Genomic DNA, 9,278 nt, shown 5'->3' with positions numbered 1-9,278 from the left:
AGGTTTAACGGTTCAGTTTGAAAGTTTGTGGATGGATGGGTAGATGAGTGAGTGGATGGATGAGTAAATGGGCAGCTGGGTGTGGTGGTTAGGAAGTTCGTTGAGTGGAGATAGTCATGTTAGGTCTGGGTGTTAGTTGGATCAAGTTAGAGAGGCAAACGAGGGGTGTTCGGATGGTCGGAAGGGTCAGGAAGATGAGTTGGTTTGGGAAGGTAGCTAAGTGTTTGGGGACTAATCAGGTCAAGGAGTTGTGGAGTTTGTTGGGGGTCATAGTCAGGGTTCAGGGGAAATTGTATGCTGGATTCTAGGAAGGTAAGGTATAGGGTGTTGGAAGGGTGGCTTGCATTCAAAGGGAGAGTTGGAAGCAACAGTTGTGTTATTAGCCAGGTGTCATACACAGATCCTCTGGGTACCAATCTAGATAAGTAAAGCAAAAATGGCTGAAATCTCAGACTCTAATTCAGAGTTGGAGATATTGTTAGAGGATTCTCTGGACTGGGGAAATGCCTTTCAGAAGTTCAAAGTTATGAGTTAGTTGCTACAACAATCAGTATTTCGGGACTTCTGGGGGCTCCTAACACACATCTTGGAATGTACATTTGATCTCCAATGAATTCAAGACCTCAATATTTTGGACTATTGTATTATAAATCCTAAGCATTACCTTTCGAGAATGTATTCAACTCTTCTGGAGTTTCTTTCAGTATTTCATTGCTTTGCGATATATAGCCAGGATTTTGAAAAAATGTAAACACTATTACTTTCATTCATGTATTATTTTACAAATGGGTATTAATTTCCATTTACCAGGAGTAAATTCAAATTTGCCATTGTCTGTTGCACAATTGATCTCTGATTTTCTGCAAATCTTTTAATGCATCTTTAGTCTCCTTTGTTCTCTATACTTCAAGCAAATTGAGAAAATTCCCTCTGATTTCAGCTATCAGAACAATTACTTATGGTAGAAATACTGAGAGTCCAAGCTCATATGATTATGTCAGACTCCTGTTTCACTAATCTGTGATACAACTCTCCCAGTGTTCGCACTAGCACTCAGATATTTTTAAAGTCTTCCTTCCTAACATTGGAGGTTAGTGCCAAAATTGGGAGAGTTGTCGCACAGACTAGTGAATCGACAGTTTGACATAATCATACTCACTGAATCATACCTCAGATGCCACCGTAACTATCCCTGGGCCTGTCCTGTCCCACTAGCAGCACCATTGATAAAAATGTTTGAATTCTAAAGTACAGTGTTACGAGGCTGGAACTGCAGCAGGCAGTGACAGAACCAACAAGAGGTAAAAACATACTTCACCAAAGCCTCACCATTCTGTCTGCTGCAGATGCATTTGACCATGACAGTATTGATAAGACTGATCACTGCACAATTGTGGAACTAAAGGCCTGTCTTCACATTGAGACTACCCTATATTGTGTTGTGTGACAATATCACCATGATAAATGGGATAGACTTTAAACAGGTCTAGCAACTGAAGCCTTAGTATCCATGAGGCACAGTGCACCATCTGCAGCAGCAAAATTGTACTCCAATACAATCTTCAACCTCATGACTTGGCATATCCCACATTGTAAAATTACCATCAAGCCAGTAGATCAATACTGGTTCAGTGCAGGTTGGCATGCTGGGAACAATATCAGGCATACTTAAGCATGAGGTGTCAACCTGGTGAAACTACAAAACAGCATTGCTTGTGTACCACACAGCATAAGCAGCAACTGATAGAGAAACCCAAGTCAATCCATGACCAACAGATCAGATCTAACCTCTGCAGTCCTACCACATCCAATTTTGAATAGAAATTGGGAGGAAAACTCTCAACTGTATGCATCGTACCTACAACAAAGATGGTTTTGGTTGTTGGAGTTTGGCTACCTCAGTTCAAGGATTTCTCTGCAGGAGTTCCTCAGGATTGTGGTCCTATAGCCAACCATCTTGGGCTGCTTTCCTCCATCAAGTCAGAAGTGGAGATGTTCAATGTGCAATCATTCAGCACTATTCACAATTCATCAGTTACTGAAGCAATCCGTGTCCAAATCTAGTAAGACCCAGACAATATGGCAGGAGACTGGGGTTGAGAAACATATCAGCCATGATTGAATGTCAAAGTAGAATGAGTGGGTTGACTGGCCTAACTCTGCTCCCATATCTTATGGTCCAATATCCAAGCATGGGCAAATAACATTCATGCCACAGAAGTGCTGTTACCATCTCTCTAGAATCTAAGCATTACCTTTTGACATTCAATGGCATTACCATCACTGAAATCCCACAATATGGGGAGTTACCATTAACCAGAAACCAAGCTGTGGCTGCAAGATCTGGTCAAAAGCTAAGAATCCTGCAGTTAGTAACTGACTTCCATACTCTCCAATGTCTGTCAGCCATGGACACAGCACATGTTTGGAGTGTGATGGAATACTCCCCAATTGCCTGGATGTGTGCAGCTCCAACAACACTCAGGAAGCTTGACACCATCCAGGACAAGGCAATCTGCTTGATGGTCATCACATCCAGAAGTATCCACACCCTCTGCTACTGATGCCTAACAGCAGCAGTGTGTAATATCATGCAAACAGGTTAGATTATAATACACTCTCAAAAATTACTGCCTATCACTTGCAGGTCAAGGGAACAAGGAGCAGCAAAGAACTAGGTAGACCTAGTATTCCTTCACCTCCTGAATTGGGATAGCTGCCTGTCAGTCACAAAAGCTGTTCTTTTTGATACTACAGCAAACGTCAAGATGATGTCAAGTTCCTATCTTATGAATCTTCTCAAATCATTTAACACTCACTGTGCATGAAGTACAAGCTGTAGATGGTATGACCACCTTGCTTTTTACACTTTTTCCCCTTCCCTCAGCACAATCCTTCCCTCCTGCACATTACCCAAGGGCTAATGCCTGGCCAGCCTCTTCTATGGAGAGCCCTCTTCGTCCCTTTGTAAAAAAAAACTTCTCCTCTCTCAGCTTCCTGTGCATCATCTCATGGCCATGGTGCTGCTCAAGAGGAACTGTAACGGTAACTATTATTATTGAAACCAGGCTTTGTGTTGACAGGCCTTCCAGCTCCTTGGACCTCATTGTCAAAGGCTTGGACCCTACCCTGTAAATACAGAATTTCTGGCATGCACCTTGAACAAAAGTGAAAAAAGTACCATGACTCACTCCGCAACAGGAGAAGAAAGTCAAAAGTATCTTACCTGGAAGGCCCAAGGCGATATCTTCAAATAGAGCTACGAGGGGGGAGTGGCAAGGGGGTCACTTATGCAGCTGTATGCATGTTGATCTTGGAATTATTTAAAAAGGCCTGCGAGATCCAAAGTAACAATTTATGAGACAGGTTGCCTTCAAGACTGTTGATGTAACTATCTGTGAATTCTGAGTTTTCATCATCCTCAGGGTGGCTGTGTTTGCTGACACTGAGGAGTATGTGCAGTATGCTCTAGGGAGATGCTTGTGCATGCACTAGTGAATGAGATTCATTGAAAGTTTTCTCCTGGTGCGTTTTTGTCACTGGGTCAGCTGCCAACATGAAAAAGGTTGGATCCACCAAATGCTTTCTGTAGCTTGACACTTTAACTCCTTTTGCATTTTGGCTGGCTCGTTATTTTTGGATGCCTATATATAAATATTCAATGTAAGCTTCAGAAACATGTTTGTTTGGTCACACTTTCAGATTTAAGTTATAATTTTGAATTTCTTTGCATATATAGTTTTGACTATTTTCACCTTTTAACATTGGGTGGGTGGGGAGAGCTCAGGCGGGTAGGAGATACTGACAGGGAGGGCCAGGAGACTAGATAGCAGCCAATCTGACCACCTCGCAACCTCCCAAGTCTGCACCCATGAGCTGCACAGTGGCCCTGGGTTATAATTTTAACTTGATTGTTAGTTTAATTCTTGGTACAGTCAGGATTATTTGGCAAATATTGTCTTGTTGCAGAATCACATCAAATGTTGGACACTATGTTCTGAGTTTGCAAGCACAGGCTCGTTCAGTATAGTCAGTACTTTGCTACGATAAAACAGAGTTAGAGAGAAGCCTGCTAAGAATACGCTGATTCGAAGGAAAGATTGCTAAGAGCAAACTATCCAGCTGATCACAGATTGGGCAATGTGTCTACCAATCAGAGTCCAAATTCTAAACAATCACTATTTACTTCACATACAGTATAAATTGTTGCTCCCTTTGAGAGTTAGCATTTTGTGATGCTGACTTGGTGAGTGTCATGCTAAGAGTCATCCATACCTGTATAGGTGCAGACTACAACATGTTTTCAAAATGCATATTGCTACAGTAACACAGACTCCCTGCATAAGCTGTAAAATACCACATATCTGTATAAAAGTCAAGGAACAAGCTTTGACAGATAAAAACTCTGGTTACAACACAAAACTGCCAGAACATTTATTTGACATATTTCTGGAAATTATTGCATTTCAGGGTCCCTGTATTCCATTTTAATGTAAAGAATCATTCAAAGGAGCAAATCTCACAATACAAGTTTTAGTTCAGGGACAGGCATAAAACTAGTTATACTGAACCATTTAAAAATGTGCCATTTACTTTTTAGGAGACAGAAGTTGTGCAGGTGAATAAAGGGTGGACAATTTGTAACCACCAGTTTTCAAGCCCCTTGCACAGAAAAAAAATTGCCCCCAGTATTTCAATTCTATTTCTGACAGAACCTTGTATACAATTTATACTATCAGTGAAGACCATGACCCAAGCATTTGCTCTGAGTTGTTGCTGGTTCTGGCATTGTGGAAGCCCAAAGTATCCAAAGCCTAGCTTCTGGTTGTTGCTGACACAGGTCATGCAGATTATTGATTGTTCAGGCACTAGCATGGGCTAGTGAGGGTCAGTACTTCGTGACACCAAAGCTTCTGGTTGACTGTGCATGCACAGACGGGGTGAGTTGCATGCTAGAGGCCATGGATATTCACATGCAAGTCCCCATGTTCCAACTGTGAAGGGGCCTTGTAGTCAAGACCATCACTCAATGTGTCACACCTCAAGTGTAAACGTTTTGATTCAATCATCATTTCCCTTGAAGTACTCCCCAGAATAACAGAGACATCCACCAGGTTTCTTTAGGGAGTTCAAAAATAATTCATTTATTATTAAACAAAACTTATTTCTAAAACCTAATGGCAACACTGGTAAACAATTATACACAATTCTAATTCCAAACCAAATACAGTGACATGACACAAAAGACAATGTAACTCTGAGGAGATGATACTTTGAAGGTAAAAAAGAAAATAATAACACCCTTATTGGTCAATGTTATCAAAACAAAATAAAATTTGATAAATTCTCACAACCCGCCAGGTTTCTTGTTGAGGAAATTGAATTGCTGACAAGCATGGAGTGCACTTTCAGCCAAGTTTCAGCATGAATTCAAATAAGGCTGATTCCAATTCTTTGAAAAGTGGTCATAGTTCAGCGATTCTGCATTTTAAACATAGTCACGATGTGGAAACTACTTAAATGGGTCTCCAGTCTATCACATTTCCTTCTATTTTCCAGAGCTTTCCTTGGCATATATTCCATCACAAGGATCTTGCTCTTGAGATGATGTCACAAAAACGTGATCATTAGTTTCTGATATCACAATAGTCAAGTATTGACTGCAACTGAAGCTTGTAAAAGTAAAGTACTGACCAAGGGTTACATATGTACCTGGGAAAGTCACTTGTGGAACCCAAAGGGCAGCAGTTTATATTATAACCCATGAACTGAAATCGATATTTATTTTATAACCTCATGGATTTAACATTCTTGAGAAAGGAAAAGCACTTGTCCATGATAGTAGGGGCTGCATTGTGTGCTATCTGATAACAGAAGGCAATTGCCTTAATATCAAAGGCAGTATTTGCTGAAAATGAATGATTCTTGATGCAGCACAGTGGCTCAGTGGTTAACATCACTACCTCACAATGCCAGGGACCCAGGTTTGATTCCAATCTTGAGTGACTGTCCATGTAAAGTTTGCACATTCTCCCTGGTTGCTCTGGATTCCTCTCAAAGATGCACAGGTTAGGCCTGCTACATTGCTCCATAGGATCCAGGGATGTGCAAACTAGCTTGCTTAGCCATGGTAAACAGCCAAGTACTTTAGTACCTTTAAGTACTGCTCCCCAGAAAAACAGAGACATTCACCAGTAAATACTGAGCACCCAACATTTATTGCTGTGCCACACCACTTATCATATCCTGAAAAACAACTAATTTATGCCGATCCACTTCATGTTCGCCTTACTAAGACCTCCAGCACTGCAGAGAGCTCAGCATCTGTATTTTCCCATGTCTTATCATTCTTGTTGTCAATCTCACTCTTAGAATGATTTCTAGAATCTGCACCGGACAAAATACATGTCCCCTTTGAGAAGTGCAGACTGTCTTTAAGAAGTATTGACTGGCTTGAACTCATGACAGTTTCCAGTCTGAAAAACACTGTTGACCATTACTTTTTGTTTCTTGTCAGTCAGTCAACTTTGTATTCATGCTGCCATTGTCCCATTTATTTCTTAGGTTTCAACTTCTACAAAATGTTTTTTGGAGAATGACACTTTATCAAAATAAAACAAACAACTGTGGATGCTGGAGAACTGAAACGAAAACAGAAATTGCTGGTGTAACTCAGTAGGTCTGGCAGCATGTGTGGGGAGAAATCAGCATTAATGTTTTGAGTCCCGTGTTATTCATCAGAACTGAGCCAGAGAATGAAGTGGAATTGGTGGTGCAGGACAGATCTGAGACAGCGTGAGGTAAAATTGTCACAGAGAGAGAGAGAGAGATTGAGCACTTGTAAATGGCAGTGCATGGCATGAGTTTGGACATGAGGATGTGGTAAGAACAGCTTTCTGAGGAACATTGGACATCACAGAGATACCCGTAATCTTGGGAAACACAAAGGATGAAATTTCAGTTGGAATCTACATCGGGTGAGTCTGAGCTGGAGACAGTTACAGAGGAATGAGATGTGGCTGTGGAAGAGAGTTTTATCAACAATTACAAGAGAGAACAGAAGTCGTGATGTTGACAAAGAAGAAAGGTTAGAACAGAAATCCTGTTAGAAAGAGGGGCAGAATGTCTTCAAGGTAACACTGGAAGAGATTTGGCAGTGAATTAAAGACTAAAATAGAACAAAGAACTAGATGCTGGAGATTGAAACAAAAACAGAAATTGCTAGCGAAACTCAGCAGGTCTGGCAACTGGATTCTGATGAAGAGTCACCAGACTTGAAATGTTAACTCATCTTTCTCCCCATGTTGCTGTCAGACCTGCTGAGTTTTTCCTGCAATTTCGGTTTCTGTTTCAGGCGTTTTGACAAATATCTTTTGGAAGTTCACACACATCACATCAGTCACATCACCCTCATCAACAGTCTCCGTTACCCCATGAAAAAACTCAATCAAATTGGTTAAACTTGATTTACTTTCAATACATCATGTTGATATTCTGTAATTAATCCATCCTTATAACTGTCAGTTCTGTCCCAGATTTCTGTTTCTAACAAAAATCAACACTGAGAATCAACACTGACTGATCTGGGTGGTTTCCGCATTTATATTTACACTTTTTTTTTTAAAAAGCTTTCAAATTTGCAAATGATAAGAAGAAGTTAAACATTATGGCCTGTGCCTTCAAACCCTTATTTCATATATCCTGAGATGCATCTGATCCTGTACCAGCAACTAATCAACTTTTAATACAGTCAGTCATTCAAAAATCTGCTTTTTATACTTTTTTAGACTATCAGTATGCCAACTACTTTCTCTCTCACGACCTCTTTGGAAGTGGTTTCTTCCTTGGAAATAACAGATGTGAAATATTCATGTAGGACCTCAATTATGCTCTCTGCCTCCATGTGTAAATGTTCTGTCTGATCTCTTTAAGCCTTGCTCCCGTTTTAAAACAGATAAATTGCCAGGATAGATTGTATTTATCTCAGTGCTGAAGGAGACTAGGGAGAAAAAATTCTATTGCACTGACAACTATTATGAGGGAATCATTGCATGCTGTGGAAATACTAGTCGAATGGAAAACATGAATGCAATGCATCTTTAATAATTTTGAACTCTAAATGTATATTAGCCTAGGTATAGATACCTGAATAATCTGTTCAGGACAACCTGTCATGCGAAAGGCAAAAGAGAATGTTATTGCCTGGACAGAAAGTCACTAGGACATGTGAAGCCACACTGCTAAAGCCAAACGCCAACTCGAGGACACCTCTTCCTACCGCTCCCTCCACCATGACCCCATCCCCCATCACCAAACCATCATCTCCCAAACCATACAGAACCTCATCACCTCAGGAGATCTCCCATCCACAGCTTCCAACCTTATAGTCCGGGAACTCCGCACTGCCAGGTTCTACCTCCTTCCCAAGATCCACAATCCTGACCACCCCGGCGAACCCATTGTCTCAGCATGCTCCTGCCCCAGTGAACTCATCTCTACCTACCTCGACACTGTCCTATCCCTCTCGTCCAGGAACTCCCCACATACATTTGAGACACCACCCACGGCCTCCACCTCCTCCAAGACTTCCGTTTCCCCGGCCCCCAACGCCTCATCTTCGCCATGGATATCCAAGCCCTCTACACCTCCATCCGCCATGACCAGGGCCTCCAAACCCTCTGTTTTTACCTCTCCCGACGTCCCCAACAGTACCCTTCCACCGACACTCTCATTCGTTTGGCCGAACTGTTCCTCACCCTTAACAATTTCTCCTTCGAATCCTCCCACTTCCTCCAGACCAAAGGGGTAGCCATGGGCACCCGTATGGGCCCCAGCTATGCCTGTCTCTTTGTTGGCTACGTAGAACAGTCCATCTTCCGTAGTTACACCGGCACCACTCCCCACCTCTTCCTCCGCTACATTGATGACTGCATTGGCGCCACCTCGTGCTCCCGCGAGGAGGTTGAGCAATTCACCAACTTCACCAACACATCCCACCCTGACCTTAAATTTACCTGGACCATCTCCATCTCCATTAATGACGACCGACTTGACACTGACATATTTTACAAACCCACCGACTCCCACAGCTACCTGGATTACACCCCTTCCCACCCTACCTCTTGCAAAAATGCCATCCCGTATTCCCAATTCCTCCGCCTCCACCGTATCTGCTCCCAGGAGGACCAGTTCCACCACAGAACACACCAGATGGCCTCCTTCCTTAGAGACCGCAATTTCCCTTCCCACGTGGTCAAAGATGCCCTCCAACGCATCTC

The sequence above is a fragment of the Chiloscyllium plagiosum genome, chromosome 17 (assembly GCF_004010195.1).
Source record: "Chiloscyllium plagiosum isolate BGI_BamShark_2017 chromosome 17, ASM401019v2, whole genome shotgun sequence".
Lineage (NCBI taxonomy): Eukaryota > Metazoa > Chordata > Chondrichthyes > Orectolobiformes > Hemiscylliidae > Chiloscyllium > Chiloscyllium plagiosum.
The sequence above is the reverse complement of the archived record's forward strand: the minus strand, read 5'-3'. Positions refer to the sequence as shown.